The sequence below is a fragment of the Biomphalaria glabrata genome, chromosome 8 (genome assembly GCF_947242115.1).
Source record: "Biomphalaria glabrata chromosome 8, xgBioGlab47.1, whole genome shotgun sequence".
NCBI lineage: Eukaryota > Metazoa > Mollusca > Gastropoda > Planorbidae > Biomphalaria > Biomphalaria glabrata.
The window spans coordinates 21,732,522-21,750,339 of record NC_074718.1 but is presented as its reverse complement, the minus strand read 5'-3'; the positions used below and the strand labels follow the sequence as shown (position 1 = coordinate 21,750,339).

Sequence of the window (17,818 nt, the reverse complement as noted above, 5' to 3'; positions counted from 1 at the left end):
AACTCTCGACCGTCGATAAATCCGAACGACAGTCCAGCGATCAAACCGCACGACCAGGCAGCCATCCAGTATAGTATGTGATATGAATATGAATTAAAGTAATGTAAAAGTATTGTATCGTATGTGACATTATGTGATATGAATATGAATCAAATTGATGTAATTTTAAAAAAGGGGAAATTAAAAAATATATATATTGCTATTTTTGAACTACGTAGCAATATTTAAGGCCAACATCATGCTACAACTGTGTGTTAAAGCCTAATTGTGTGTCTAGATGAATAAATGGTCTGCATATTCAATTATTATAAAAACAAAAATGTTTCATTTTAGGTAAATAACAAAATAATCGTTGCATCTAATCATAGATCGACACAACATGGTCAAAATGGCGCGTAGGACGTAATCATCTTCTTTTTTGAAGTAACGTCTGTATTATATAAGATAAGATAAGATAAGATCAACACGCCTTTAGTGGCTAGAAGGACGAACATTTTAGAGTCTACACAAAACTAAAGGCCTGATAGACGAACATTTTAGAGTCTACACAAAACTAATGGCTCGATGGGCGAACACAAAACTAATAGCGGATTTTCCCCTAACAAAGGCTGCTAAAAATATGCTCTTTGAGAAATATTCACCTCAGTTCTGACATTTATTTTCCATGTTCCAAAAGAAGGCTCATCACTTAAATCAAAGAAACCTTCCACTACACCAAATGTTCCGCTGACTCCACTCAAAACATTGATTTTATTATCATAAGGATCCTAAATAAAAGAGTACAGGCAAGCAATAGTTTGATTAAACACACATTTCATAATAATAAAGTCATCAATTTATTTTGATTTGATTAACGTCAACAGCAAGATGCAATGTGGGAAACAAAACAAAATTTACCAGAATTTCATAATGAAATGTTCCAGTGTAAAGTTGTAAGTTGTAATATACTGCCAGGATTCTGAAGTTAACTATAGAAATGAGAAAAAAAAATATTTAAACGTTTAGAATTTTATTTGTTTTGGACGTTTGATAATATTTAAAAAAATATGAGCTCGTAGGCCACACAATAGGGTCAGGCGTACTTTCACACAAATCATTTAGTTCACAGACGTAAATGAGTAGTTCAAAGAATTAGAACACATTGAGGAATACTGTAAAGATAATTTTTTATTATTAAATGTAAAAAACCCCAAAGAAATGATAATCGATTTTCGCAGGGACAAGAAGGAAAATGATATTGTTTCTGTAGCTGGAGAGACTATTGAAATTGTGCAAACCTTTAAATACCTTGGTACTATCCTAGACAATAAACTAAATTTTACTGCAAATACTGATTATATCAGCAAAAAAGGGCAGCAAAGATTACGACTACTAAGAAAACTGTCCTCGTTTAATGTTAGCGAAAAGGCCTTGGCTATGTTTTATCACGCTCACATCTGCAATATTTTCAGTTTCAATATCACTGCCTGGTATGGCAATCTGAGCATTAAAAATAGGAATAAACTTAATAGAATCCTCAATGCTGCTGGCAAAATCATTGGCAAAAAACAAACCCCATTTGGGCAGTTGTTTGAGACAAACATCTATAAAAAAGCTAACAAGATCCTCGAAATAAAGAATCACCCTTTATGTCAGGATTTTGTGATTTTACCATTACAAAAGAGATACAAGACACCGATAGCAAAGACAAACAGACACAAACACTCTTTTGTTACCCTGGCAATCAAATCATTAAATAATAACAATCTGGTATAAACTTTGTCACATGTAAATTATGAGTGAGTCTGGTGTGAATGTACACTTTGGTTTCTTATAGTTATAATGTTTTTTGTTTAGTGTAATGCACAAATTGTAAGACAAATTTCCTTACGGATAATAAGGATTATTATCATTATTATTATTAACTTAAATGAGGCTAGCTTATCTGAAGTGGAAGATTTTAAATCTTTTGAACTAAATGTTCAAACAAAATTGATAATTACGTTTTCAAAAGACCGTAAAAAAAACTATTGCCGGTTCAAACATATATCCAACCTGTTTAAACAGTCTTTTTCATTCAATATACTAGCATCATCATTATAAATGTGCCTCAGAACACCTAAAACTTTTTTTTTCTTTTTATGTAGATAGAATGCAATACCTTTCAGTTTCTGGATATTCACTTCCCGTAATACATATAATATTATACTTTCAATTAATTGTTTTAAAAATGGTGTAGGCCCCTATACTTACTTTGAAAACCAAAGTATGTACTATTAGAATACCAAAAGTAGACGTTACACTTGTTTTCAGTAATTAAATGTACTAGTAATGAGCATTTAGTTTTTTGAGATATAAACAAAAACACAACAGACAGAAACATTAAAGGTATCTAAACATAATAAAAAATCATTATTATTTTAGATTTAGATTTGTACAAAGCTTATATCAATTCACTCTGTCTGTCTAATAAAAGTTTTAATTGACTCTGTCTGTCTGGTAAAATGTTTGTCTACGTTATTTCTCCGACACCCAGTCTAGGATCAAGCTGACGTTTTACACTATTATTTCTTCTACCTGACAACACAAGATCAATACAAAATAACGTATCAATTACTTAATTAACTATTGGTAATTAATTAGGTATCTCAAACAAGGGAATCAATTCGTACTTGATTGAAGTTGTGGTTTAAGCTGAATTATTCCACTTTATTGGTCGTTGTCTGAGGCTTGGTGAACACAAACATGAGATAAAAACGCTTAGATAACTCTATAATCTATCATGTTCATAAACTCTTCACAAGCAGATTGGTTACCGCGTTGGCTTGAGAAGCCTGAGAAGGCTTTAGTCTACAAGTTCAAATCAGGTAGTTCACATTTTTTTAATAAATACATTTTAAAAGCGATCACTCAGATACCCCATTCTTTCTCCCCCTACCCTTTTCCAACAGATCCAAACAAGTGATAGTATCATAGCGTATTGAGAAAGCTTGAAGCATGACATTGCGTTAAACAAAAACAATTAGTAGAAATATTTCTAATTGCACAGATTTATTATTGTTAGTCTAGATCTATTACGAATTTAATGACATGACTGATCCAAACTAAATGATACAACTACTCAGTGATACAAATCAAATTATCGTCAAAGGTCAGAATATCGCAAGATGAATTCAAAATGTTTAGTCATTGATTTCTTAGATCCTAGATTAATCTAGATGTACATTCAACTAAATTTTATTTCAACAATAAGATTGGCGTTTTCACTTTAGTTATAACATTTTTTTCATCGCGTTGTCGTCACCTACGATATTTCCTATGGCAACTGGTCTTAAGGTCATGAACTTGCAGAGCTTGAAAAAATGAAATAATATTTGCTAAATAAACTCCATTTCACGATATTTTAAATCATTGAGAGTTCAATATGTAATATTTTGATTGGATGCTAACTGTCTCTTATATTCCTAAAAATAACTTTTCAGTTTCAGTGCGGAGTGGTTTCAAAAGTTTATCAAACGTAAACAAGACAATTAGATCTATTATAGATTTAAACTTTTTACTGAAAATATTTTTACTTCTTTTGGTAGGGACTTTTATTTAGTCATATAGGATACATGATAAATAAAAATAACATTGATTTTCATGGGCGTAGCAAGGATTTTTTTTTTTGGGGGGGGGGGGTATTTTCTCTCTCCCTCCGTAAAAAAAAAAAAAATATATATATATATATATATATATATATATATATATATATATGTGTGTGTGTGTGTGTGTGTGTGTATTTGTGTGTGTATATATAATCTTAATACATTCTGTCCCTTCATTCTTTCGGAAGATGTTTATTGTACCCGAGAATAGGCTCTTCCTGGAGTTAGTGGAAAAATTGTACACACCCCCTTGCTGGCTATGAGCTCCCGCCCCCAAGCACTATTTCCGGCATTGAAAGCCAACAAAATGCATATTCTGAGGAATCTACACTGCATAATCCCGTAAAAATATATATGTGTGCGTACACACACACATAATTAATCTTTATTACATACTTACCCTTCATTCTTTCGGAAGACGTTTATTGTTTCCTACAATAGGTTTTTCCAGGAGTAGACTACCCGCTCTTGCCAGCAAGGGACTCTGGGGGAGCGCTGTGAGCCCCGCCGCCAAGCGCTATTTCCGGTATAGAAAACCAACAAAATACATGTTATGAGGTATCTACATGCATGGGCGTAGCCAGGGGGGGTTTTGGGGTTCAAACCCCCCCGAAATGAAATCCCCCACCTACGCAGGGGGGGGGGGAATCGGAATTTAGTGACTGATTTTTTGCTTTGATTTTGTTTATTTTAGGTGAGATTTTAATACTAAACCATCACTTGCCCCAGCACAGCCAAAAGTTTTTGAGTTTAAAACCCCAACCAGAGGGTTTTGAGTTTAAAACCCCTACCAGGGGGTTTTGAGTTTAAAACCCCCTACCAGGGGGATTTGAGTTTAAAACCCCTACCAGGGGGATTTGAGTTTAAAACCCCTACCAGGGGTTTTAGCAGTTAAATCCCCCTCTTCTATAAAACAAAACCAAAAAAAAATAAATAAATGCAAAAAACAATTCCCAAATTCCAAATTTTGATTTTAAAACCCCTCCAAAATTTACGAGAAACCCCCTCTTCAATATTAAAAAAAGCAAATTACACACTCAAATTTTTAAAGGGTTTTGAGTTTACCCTTCTTCAGTAGGGTATGAAGTTAAAAAAATACCTCTTCAATATAAAAAAAAAAGCTAATTACGCACTCAAAGTGTTATGAGCGTAGCTAAATGATTTTTTTATTCAATTTTGAGTTTAACCCTTTACCCTTCACCGGCGTTTGAAGGTAAAAAATACCTCTTTAATATTAAAAACAAAGCAAATTATACACTCAAAAATTTATTAGTGTAGTCAAAGGGGTTTTGAGTTTAAACTCCCCTCCAGTGGATTTTAAAGCTAAAAAATACCCTTTCAACATAAAAAAAGCGAATTACAAACTCTAAAATCTATGAGCGTTGCTAAAGGGATTTTGAGTTTAAACCCCCTTCTGAGGGGTTTGAAGCTAAAAAATACCTCTTCAATATAAAAAAATATCAAATTACGCACCCAATATGCTATGAGCGTTGCCATAGGGGTTTTGAGTTTAAACCTCCCTTCAGCGGGGTTTGAAGCTAAAATATACCTCTTCAATCTATAAAAGAAAAAGCAAATTACGCACTCAAAATGAGGTTTTAAGTTTAAACCTCACTTCAGCGGCTTTTGAAGCTATAAAATACCTCTTCAATTATAAAAAGCACATTACGCACTCAAAATGCTATTAGCGTAGCCAAAGAAGGTTTTGAGTTTAAAACCCCTCTTTAGCGGGGTTTGATGCTAAAAAATACCTCTTCAATATAAAAATAAAGTAAATTATACACTAAAATTCTTTTAGCGTAGCTAAGTCAAAAAAAGGGGGGTTTGAGTTTAATTCCCCCCTTTCCTCCAGAGTTTTTTTTTCCAATTTGTTTTAACCCTCCAGATGGTTTTAAAATTATAAAAAGCAAATTACACACTCAAAATGCTATGAGCGTTGCCAAAAGGGGTTTTGAGTTTAAACCTCCCTTCAGAGGGGTTCGATGCTAAAAAATACTTCTTCAACATAAAACAAACATCAAATTACACACTAAAATTATTTGAGCGTAGCCAAGCCAATTGGGGGTTTCGAGTTTAAATCTCTCTCCTATAGATGGCTTTTTTTTAAAGTTTAAAACCCCTCAAGATGGTTTTGAGTTTAAAATCCCCTTACAGAGCGTTTTGAGGTAGAAAACCTCTATCTTCAATATTATTCTAAAGCAAACTCCATTGGCCTCTTTCGGTAGTAGAACGACTATGGTTCATCTCAGAGCACACTTCCTCATGTGGCTGTGGAGCCCTATTTGGAGAGACACTCCCGTCCACAGATAGCGTCCACAGATAGCGCAGGTTAAGGTGGCTTATGCTTCGGTGGTACAGGAGCTGGCCGTTTTTCGGATTGTACGTTTTTCTTCCTGAGCTGAGACCCATGTACTTTCACTGTCCATAGCTTTCTTGGTCACTGTCTCTCTCCATCTGTTGCGGTCTAGAGCTATGTCTTCCCAATTGTCAGTATTGATGTTCACTGATTTGAGGTCACGTTTTATTACATCTATGTAACGGAGGTGGGGGCGACCAGTTTTTCTTGTGCCAGTCGCGAGTTGTCCATAGAGGATGACTTTCGGGATGCGCTCGTCCTCCATCCCGCGAACATGTCCAAGCCAGCACAAACGGCGTTGTCTGAGGGCTGTAAAGATGCTGGGAATACATGATCGCGCAAGGATCTCAGTATTGCACACTTTTTCTTTCCATGTGACATTCAAGATCCTACGGAGACATCTCAAATGGAATGAGTTCAGTTTTCTCTCTTGCTTTGCGTAGGTGGTCCATGATTCACTGCCATACAGCAGTGTACTCATAACGCATGCCTTGTTTACTTCCATTTTGGTCACCGTAGTTATGATTTTCCCAAACTCTTGGCCTGAGTCTAGCGAAGGTCGAGGCAGCCTTCCCTGTGCATTTTTTTATCTCTTCTTCTAGAGACAGGTCATCTGTAAATGTGGATCCCAGATAGCAGAATTCGTTTACGGCGTCCAGCTTGTTATCGTCAATGAGGATGGAGGGTGGTGCTCTAGCAGGTGGTCCCATAACATTTGTTTTCTTCGTGCTAATAGTCAAGCCATATTCTTTACAGGCCTGAGAGAAGTGGGACATTAGTGACTGAAGTTCTATTGTTTGTGTGCCACTACCGCTGCGTCATCCGCGAATAGCATATCTCTTAGGAGGGAGGCTCTGATTTTAGTTTTGACCCTCAGTCTGGCAATATTTAGGAGTTTGCCATCAAATCTGGAATGGAGATAGATGCCTTCGGTGGATTTGTCAAACGCGTTGTGGATTAGCAGTGAAAATAGATTCCAAAGAGGGTTGGTGCCAGGACACATCCTTGTTTAACTCCGCTGTTTATACTGAAACTTTCAGAGCTGGCACCGTTAAATTGCACTGTACCCATCATATTTTGGTGGAAAGATATGATTACATTTAGTAGCTTGGGTGGACAGCCTATTATCTGTAAAGAGGCCATCTCTGCTAACTAGATCGAAGGTCTTTGTCAGGTTAATAAACGCAATGTAAAAAGGCATCCTTTGTTCTCTGCACTTTTCCTGGAGTTGGCGGATGGAGAAAATCATGTCAATCATGGATCTCCCTGAGCGAAAGCCGCATTGTGATTCTGGATAGACCCGATCAGCGAGTTGTTGTAGCCTGGGAAGTATCACTCGAGCAAAGACTTTGCCTACAATACTTAGGAGGGAGATTCCCCTGTAATTGTTGCAGTCGCTTCTGTCACCTTTGTTCTAATACAGTGTAATGATTTTAGCATCCCGCAGGTCTTGTGGCACAGCACCTTCTTGCCAACATTTTCAAAGCAGTTCGTGTAGAGGTTAAATTAGAGTAGTTTTGCTTTGTTTTAGAAAATCTGTGGGGATACCATCGCATCCGGGTGCTTTGAGGGCAGCAATTTTGTCTATGGCTTTGTTGAGCTCTGACAGGGTGGGTGTTTCATCTAGCTCGTTCATTGTGGGTAATTGTATGATGGCCTTAAGGGCTGAGTCAGAGACTGAGCTTGTTGTGGCGTAGAGCTCAGAGTAATGATCTGTGCATTTGTTGGCACTTGTCAGTGATAATTTCCCCAGTGGTTGATTTAAGAGGTGCTGTCTTGTTTTGGGAGGGTCCGAGAGCCTTTTTGATTCCTTCGTACATCCCTCTTATGTTGCCCACTTGGGCTGCGAGCTGAATATTCTCACTGAGCTCTACCCAGTATTCATTGGCACAGATCCTTGCTGTCCTCTGTGCATTGGCTCTAGCTTCTTTCAGACTTAACAGGTTGTGTTGGGTGGGTTTTGCCTTGTAAGTAGCGAGTGCATCTCTCTTTGCTCTGATGACAGGTGCTAAAATAGCTGCTTTAGGGTCGAACCAATCATTTTGTATTGTAATTTTTCTTCCAAAGATTTTCAGGGAAGTTTTCTGTATGTTGGACTTAAGGTGTTCCCATTTTTCTGTTGCTGTATTTCCAGAGATATTTTTATACTCACATTCAAAAGATTCCGCAAACTGTATCTGGAGATCAGGGTGACACATCTTGCTTACATCCGATTGGGGTCTTCCAATCTGCTTGGTATGGTGGATTTTTTGGTGGATAAGATTGATCTTACAACATACAAAGGAGTGATCTGTGTCGCAGTCTGCACTGTGATAGGACCTGGTAAGCTTGACAAATTTTAAGCACTTTTGTCTTACCATGATTAGGTCTAGTTGGTGCCAGTGTTTGGAGCGAGGATGCCGCCAAGATACTCTGTGCTGTGGCTGAGCGGTAAAGCGCTTGGCTTCCAACCCGGGGACCGAGGTTCGAATCCTGGTGAAGACTGGGATTTTAAATTTCGGGATCTTCGGGCGCCTCTGAGTCCACCCAGCTCTAATGGGTACCTGACATTAGTTAGGAAAAAGTAAAGGCGGTTGGTCGTTGTGCACATGACACCCTTGTTAACCGTAGGCCACAGAAACAGATGACCTTTACATCATCTGCCCTATTGACCTTAAGGTCTGAAAGGGGAACTTTACTTTACTTTACTTACTTTTAAAGCAAACTACAGTTACCAAATTCTATGACCGTAGCTAAATGGTGTTTTTGAATTAGAAAAAAAATAACTCTAGAAATTTTTTAGTTTAAAACCTCCAACAGATGATTTTGACGATAAAACTTCCCTTTTCGATATAAAATCTAAAGCAAACTACAGTTCCAAGAGCTACCTAATTCCAAGAGCGTATTCTAGAGAGGTTAAACATTTCTACAAGTGGCGGGGCTCCATTAATAAAGTGCAGTGAATATTCATCTGCGAAATTGAAAAACACTAAATGTCGCTCAACAAAGATGGCTAAGACAGATTTTAGGAGTCAGTTATAGAGATCGGGTCTAAATCAAGGAAATCCTCTGCCGAACTGGGAGTCAACCCCTTAGAAAGATTGTGACAGAGCGTCGCATGAGATTTGCGGGACATGTTCTCCGACAAAATGAATTACGCATAATAAGAGTTGCGATGGCATTCTATTAAGTACAACTTGGCGCCACACATTCATGGAGATCCTCAGAGCAGGTGGGAAGAGGCTTCAGACATTACCAGTGACAGATTTTTGTGGAAACAGCTTGACGGCAAATGCGCCAAACGGCGCGGGAGGGTCTAAGTCAGTAAGAATAGCACATTAGGTTTTTGAAAAAAAACTTTTTAATAGCAGGAAAATGCACTATAGATACCTCAGAATATGCATTTTGTTGGCTTTCAATACCAGAAATAGTGCTTGGCGGCGGGGCTCCGCCCCGCGCTGGGGGAGCTCCTAGCGCTCCCCCAGACCCACTGGCTTCCAATGGCGGGGAGTCTGCAATTTGTCCACTAACTCCAGGAAGAAATTCTAGGGCACAATAAACGTCTTCCAAAAGAATGAAGTGTCAGAATGTAATAAAGATAATGTACACACACACACATACATACATATAAATATATTTTTGCGGGGGGGGGGTGCGGGGGGTAGAAAAATCCCCCCAACCCCCCCCCCCGGAAAAAAAATCCTGGCTACGCCCATGTCTACATGTATTATCTTTTAAAAAGATATTATTATCTATTCAAAAGTTTTATTTTAAAAACCTTTTGTGCTATTTTTACTAACTTAGATCCTTCCGCACCGTTCGGCTCCGTGGGCGGAAAGCTGTTTCCACAAAATTCTAAACTGGTAAAATCTGAAGCCTCTTCACAGCAGTCTGAGGACCTCCTGTGACAGATTTTCGCGTGTGACGTGTGTTTAGCTTGTTTAATGTCTAGGGGATGATTATTTTTGAAGCTATCACACACCGAACTATCAGCATATAAATCGGGAGCAGGCACGCAACGAGACAAGCAATGAAAGAGAGATACAAAGTTAAAAATTGAAGAATATTTATTTACATAAATATTTACATAGAAGAATAAAAAGGTTTGGAGGGTTTGCATCTATCTCTAATCAGTACTATATTTAATCACCACTCTTGCACTTAATAAGAGAGTATGTCACTTTGTCTTCTGAACTTAGCTGGTTGTCCTGCTTGGGTCGCAGCTGGCTGTGTCCTGGCTTGAGATTCTGCAGCTGGAAGTGGCGCTCTAGCGGGTAGAGGGACGCCGGTGATACAGTTCTTGTGGAGTCCCAAAGTTCTGATATCTGTAGTGGGCACAGTAGGGTGGATGGCCGGCTACCGTGGGCACGCGTATACTGCGGGCAGAGCTGATCTGCTGTGGGCAGCGTAGTGAGCAGGATAATTCCAGTGAGTTGCGGGGATCTGGCGGAGCTATGACGTCTCGCACAGACACGGAGTCTATAGGGACGTCGTGTCTAATAATGTGACAGGTGGGCTGTCGAATAGGCAGGCAAGTAGAGCCGATAGCGCCAAGTAGTAGATCGCAGTGCTACGCCCATGTTGATTTTACATCTACAATCTAGACCTAGACAAGATCATTCTTTGCTTGGGTAAACCATCTAAGCATATTTCTTATAGTAGCCTATAAAAAATCCATAGCCTATATATATAGATCTTTATAAATCTGAGAAGTAAGTAAGTAGGTATATAAACTATAAAGTATCAGAGATCATGATTAAACATAAATTTACATCTAGATCTACATCTATTAAAATAGTTTCTAGACTCTAGGTATAGATCTAAATATAGATATCTATGTAATAGTGTATATGATGTCGAATGTTTTGATAACTTTAGTAATACTTTCACATTCACTCTATCACTTTACTTATTATTATTTTGTTTTATTGTTTCTAATACACTAGATCATTGACTATATCAGTGATACGAAAATTAAGTCTCGCGGGCCGAGGGTAATATTCGGCTGGTAAGTTATAATGTATGCAATTAAAAAAAATAAAAGCTACTTTATAAAATCTAAAATGCTTATTTTATTAATAATCTTTCAAAAGTTATAAAATTCAAAAGGTTTTTTTTAAAGTCGATTAAGATCTAAAAGTTTTTCTCCATGGATCATCAGCTTCTAAATACTCAATCATTTTTGTCTAATGGTGAACATGTTTTGAAAAAAAAAAAAATTACAAATTATATTTTTTATGTCTTTTATTTATACGGCATTTTAAAATTCATTAGTTTAAAAAAATCACATTTTAGTGAATTCTTCTACCTTCGATTAAATCCAAAGGCGCCACTATCCCGATCGATTGATTGATTGAAAGGCTTTTATCCAGACATGGACGGGAACTCTCCGTAGTCCTGTCTGGGATCTCTCAACAGTAATGGTCATGAACTGATCAAGGGAACAACATCCGTGAACTGTGTACACAGCGGACTGCGCTTCGGTCCTTGACCCACTCGCTATAATTTTAAGCGACCGAGCGTTACACTAACCATGGGGAGTTTGTCTTATATTTCTATAGTATACTGCAACCGCTACTATTCGCTGCAAGGGCAGACTTTTTGGACTGGGTCACCGGGCTATTTGTTCCATCCCACCCTGAGTGAGATTTAATAAAAAGCTCACCCAGGTAGCCCGAAAAAGGCCTTGTTCGCTTTCAGTTCCACTTTACTAGACGTTTCAACAGAGGCGCCACGATGAAGCGACGGGGCTGAATCTTCCAGATTTATTCTCCATATCTATACTCTTTCTTCTATCCGGCTGGTAGCCTGTAAGTTTTATAAGATCTACATTACATAGGCTATATTGAAAATAGCTAATTAGTAAATGCCTACCTCGCTCTTTAGGTTTGTAGATGGCTTTATCAGTTTGGATCAATATTGATAAAATATCAGAAGATATTTGAATATTAATTTTCTCTTCAAACTGCAGTGGATTATATCCTCTTAGAAGAATCAAACAGGAACGACAGTCTAAGTTGAAGTCAATCTGGTAATTTAAGTTGAAAGATGCATAGTAAAGAATGCAATCAATGAAATAAAACCTGTAAGTAAACATGCAGGCCGCGGGTCATTCGGCTAGTCAAATATAAAATACTGAAAAAAACGGGTTAACCTGATTTGTTAAAAAGTTTCGTTCTTTAATAAAGCTGCATTTAGTAACCTAATTATTTAAGGGATGAAACTTATCAGATTCAGAGTTTTTTTAATCACAGGCAGTTCCGAGAAGTACTTGAAATTTAGTAACAAAACATTCCAAAGTTCCGTACCACAGTAGTATCCTCTGGCTTAGCAATGGCAAAGTAGTGAGAAAAATATCTCTATGAAGAAATTGCTATGTTCCTTGAAGGACATTGACTGTGACTTTACTAATTTTTGTAGTTAAAAGTGGAATACATACTTCATGTTTTTACGTACGAAATTCTCATAGATGTTTAACCATGAAATGTATGTGCATGTTCAATTCTTATCAAACACAGTTCTCCTATTTCTCCCGGCAAGCTATTAGAAACAGGAATTGTCATTCTATTTTTTTTTTTTTTTCCGAAAGGTGAAACCATTTCTAGTGAAATGGTTGAAAAGTACAATAATAATTTGGATTCCTTGATTGTAGAATTTGTAGCCTAAAGCGAATTTTAAGACGCCAAAAACTTGGAATCAGTTTTTCAATACCCTCAGTTCACCATTAATTACAGAAGCTGATCCAGCTCCACAGAATATGTCGCAAAGGAAATTATGACCTGAAAAAGAAGTTCAAGTCGCTTCTTCGGTGGAGCTCTTGTATTTCCTAAGTGGGAGCGTGAAAAATGAAATCTAAATGTATAATACTGTAAAAATGGGAATTAAAAGACATTATACATAGTTTACTAGCGTATTTTTGTAAGAACATAATATATATATAGATAGATAGATAGATAGATCATGTGAAACACAATTAATAGGAATAATTGATGATTTTTCAAAAGGTTTAGATAATAGTGAACAAATAGATGCTATTTTACTAGATTTTTCTAAGGCTTTTGACAAAGTTCACCTCCATAGTTTGCTTAAAAAATTAAAATATTTTGGCATTAATGGTCCACTGCATCAGTGGATTCAAGATTTTCTGATAGGGAGAGGACAAACTGAAATAATAAATGGCTCGAAATCAACACCGATAACAGTAAACTCAGGTGTACCTCAAGGAACAGTCTTGGGTCCACTACTATTTTTAATCTACATAAATGATTTACCAAATTGCATTAGTTCAGGAACAAAAGTCAGATTATTTGCAGACGATTGCATAATATATAGAACAATAAAAACAACACAAGACACAGATATTTTACAAAGAGAATTAGATAAATTACAGAAATGGGAATCAAATTGGAGCATGTCTTTCCACCCAGAAAAATGTCAGTTGTTAAGAGTAACAAAAAAACTAAAACAAATTAATTCCACTTATCTTATTCATGGCAAACTAGTAACACAAACTAAAAACGCAAAATACATAGGTGTTATAATAAATGAAAAACTGTCATGGAATCCACATATTGATGAAACTATAAAAAAATCAAACAAAGCATTAGGGTTTATTAAAAGAAATTTCTATAAATCAAATAAGAACATAAAACTAAAATGTTATTTAACCTTGGTTAGGCCAATAATAGAATATGCATCCTCCGTTTGGGACTCCTCAACTCAAGAAAACATTAAGAAACTGGAACAGACACAAAATAGAGCAGTGAGATTCATAACAAACGGATATTCACATTTGACTAGAGTAACACCTTTAGTAAAATCACTAAATTTAGAAAGCCTTCAGGACAGAAGACTCAAAAGTAAAGTAGCAATAATACATAAAACACTGAACCATAATCTTCAAATACAAAGACAGAATTTAATAAAATACTCTGAAAGACACAAAGATAAAGGCACATTCCTCGTCCCATATGCTAAGACAAATTTGAACAAATACTCCTTCTTCCCTAGTGCTATTAGAGCATGGAATGGGTTGCCTGAGCTAGCCAGGAAAACCAGTGACTTGACAGAATTTAAGTCATTGGTTAATACGCATGACTAAATACATGACGCGTAGGACGTAATCATCTTCTCTTTTAAAGTAACGTCTGTTTTATATAAGATAAGATATATATATATATATATATATATATATATATATATATATATATATATATATATATATATATATATATATATATATATATATATATATATTGTTTTTAATGCGCCCTCCATAGAAAAAGGTTGCCCGCCCCAGTTTTAAATAAAAACCATCTTGACTTGTTTGTCCGGCCGAAGAATGTATTTCATGACCAAAACACAAAACAATCGAGAGCCCTCTATCAGCCTGACACAGCTTGCACACTCTTGGGAAGGTGTCTGTACATTTCAAATCCTTTCACAGAACAGAAATGCAAATAAAAGACGCTCTAATTATGCATTCAAGTAACATTATAAACTTACTGGAACTAGTACCTAGTATCTAGTGATCGAGTCTAGAAACGTAGTTATTTTTATGTGTTTTTTATGTAATTGAAAGATAAGATATAGATTTAAAAGCTAATATAAATAATAAAATAATAACTTACTGGCATTGACAGAGTCCCTCTAACTCCTATTGAAAAAAAATATTTAAAAAAAGAAATTAAACTATAATACTTCCGCAGTAATGGGCCAAACTGCATATGCAAGGGTGTTTATTGTGAATAAAAATGGTATGATATAATACAACAGAAAACAGTCTGTTCACCTCCGCATTTTTTATTAAGCCGAAAAAAAAATTTAGTTCTCACTTTCTGGAGGCTATGTGTTGCGGAGACGTATGGACAAGCGCTACAGATATTTGTTTCACTTTTTTTTTTCAATCATCATCATGTTTCTCACCTGGTGAAAATTTGCCATTTGCAGTTAGTAACGTTTTTGGGTCCTTAGATTCATAGTAGCTGCCACGATCTTGTAGTATTGCTTCTACTGTCACATTGTCAATATTTTGTTTCAAGATGTCAACACTAATGTCATACGTGGTGCCCTTCACAACATTACGTGGCGCCGAAATAAAATAATTTCCCCTGAGGAAAACAGGTGTGTGAAATGTTATCGATGTCTCAACAAAATGTGTTCTTATAAGTCGGTTAGGGTTAGGGTTAGGGTTGACTGCCATTGATGAAATCCTACATGTAAGTTAATGGTGTCTAATATTTTATCAGAAAAGACATTGAGATATTTCTAATGGGAATACATAGTTTAACTAAAAAAAAAGAAAAACATTAAAATTTTATTTTTTTATAGAAAAGACGATACCTCCTTAATTAAACTAATAGAGCGATTTTTTGTTTCTTAATAATTAATGAATGTAAGATTAAAAAACAATGGATCATTTTTACCCCACCCCATTCTAATCATTCTCCTCCCCCATCCCCGAGAAAGAATCCTTGTTAAGCTAATGAATAGATGTACTAGATCTTACAATATTCCAATTTATTCAACAAACATGAATCAATGTACTCAGCACTCTTTTTTCCCCAAGATCTCGTTATGATGTTGGAAGGTTCAGTCCTACATCCGTGATCCATTGCGGAGTGGTTTCGAAATCAGGCAGCTCTCCTTGTAGTTTTTCTTTTATAAAGGTTTTTGGAGATCAGTGTCTTGTTCAAACCGGTCAATTTAACTTTGCTGCACATGGAGGCACTCTCTTAACCAGTAATTCCCAAAGTGGTCTATCTAGACCCCCAGGCGACTTCCAAGGGGTCATCGAGAGTGAAATAATGAATTGAATGTTTTTAAGATGTAAATGGGGGTCTACTATAGAGGGTATCATTTCAGCTTGTCGAGACTTAAAATTGTATTTCCCCCAAAAAAGAAATAACTTATACACATATATGATTTGTATCTTAGTTAATCCTTTGAAATTTAACCCTGTCAATTTATTTCTTCCTATGTCAACATCTTATTGAAGTATCTTAAGTGTCTACGTGAAACTAACATTAAAATTTAGGAAATTTAGACAGTACAGTGTTGGTTACTTTAAATTTAGCTTCATTCCTTTTTTCATTGTCTGTGGGTCTTGTATGCAACAAAGTTTTAAGTAATTACTCCATGAAAACATCTAAGATGGAATATCATTTGAGAAGATAGCACCCTGATAAAATAGATAAAGATTCGAAATACTTCAAACACTCAAAGATAAAGTTCAGAGTAGACCCAGCGTGTAGCACAGCGTGCCACAAACTGCCTAAGGGACATCAGCTTTTGTTGTTTTTCCTTAGGGAAGCCTTTCCTATGTTTGGGTATAGCTGCAAGGCAGCGGATGTTTGGATTCAGAGTTTTCCTTCTCTTAGGTAACCAACCGAGGGAGTGTGTGTCGACAAACGTTTGACCAGAGAGAGAGAATTGATATAAGCTTTATTAAAATGAATTAAAAACGCATGATCTAAGTGATCTACATTCATTCCATTGGGTGAAAAGCTGTTATATAGTTAGAATTATAGTAAATACTGAAGTAGACCTGTTTCCAGAACTATACACTAAACATGCATTGAATATTTAAATAGCACTTACCCCTGACACTCTAGAAAGACAAGAAAAGAAACAAATAATATCAACTTCAGCTTCATTCTGAGGAGATAAAAAATACAACCTACACATTAAAGAAACAGTCAATTCAAAAGTTTGACTCTTCAAATAAACAAAAATAATATTTATTAATACTGTTAACTCCAATGTTAAAAATATTAGAAAACTAAAATATCCACCTGTCACGCACGTTCATTTGCTCCCTGTCTTCTTCTTTTTTCACATCCAATAAACTGCTCACTTGTTAACGCTCCCTTAACATGGCCTACTTTTTAGCCCTTGAATTCTAGCATCTGTTATGTTTCATTTGAACATCCCACTCTTATAGACTATTTCTCTCTATCCTTCTCTTTCTCATTTCTCTTTTCTCTCTCTCCTGATTTTTTTCATCCTGCCATTTCATGTTTCTTCACTTTCTCTCATTCTCGTTTTCTCTTTTTCTCTCCAGACCCCCACGTTTTTTTTTCTTACTTGCATAGAAACTCTCTCCCTTATAGACTTTTGACTGAATTTTCATTCTTTACACCACAGTAGTAACACACTGTTGGAACAGTTGGAAAGGACATCACTTTTCGCAATTTAGTCCATTCTTTACACGTCAGATTTTTTTTCGAATGTGATCATCACTACCTCATTTTTAGACTTTTTCATCACTTTTTTTCCATGACAAAAGATCCTCCGTCAACTATTGGGTTGACGATTTCACGCCAGTGTCTCAATGTTGTGACTAACTTATGACTTCGTGAAACGGCGTAGAGAGCACACGTGGAATACATTTGTATCTGAGCTCTTGATTTGACGCTGTACTTCATGTCTACTTGCTGTCATACTCAGGGTGCATGCGTGGTAGACCTCCCTAGTATATCAACGTTTAGACAGCCTTCTTTAGACATGTTTTTCATCTTTTCCATGGACATGTCATGGTGAATTCTGCAACCCAGGTTTGTGTACAGTAAAACAAAAAGATTTCAGTATCCCTTTCAGACCTTGGGATTTATAGGGCAGATGCTGCTAAGATCATCTGTTTCTTTGACCACCGGTTAACGAGAAGGGTATCATGTGTCCAGCACAACGACCTTTACTTTTCCCAACTAAAGTCATGTGCCCATTAGGATTTGTTGGACTAAAGGACGCCTTAACAATCCTAAAATACAAAATCCGAGTTTTCACCGAGATTCGAGTCCAAGACACCGTGTTCAGAAGCCAAGCAATTAACCACTCAGCCAAAACAACCAAGAAACAT

The 17,818-nt window shown here is 36.4% G+C and overlaps 1 pseudogene; it reads right to left on the bottom strand.

Annotated features, from left to right (window-relative positions):
• Positions 1 to 17,025, bottom strand: part of LOC106052417 (CD109 antigen-like) — a 101,998-nt pseudogene extending 84,973 nt beyond the window's left edge.
• Between the last annotated feature and the right edge of the window lie 793 nt (positions 17,026 to 17,818).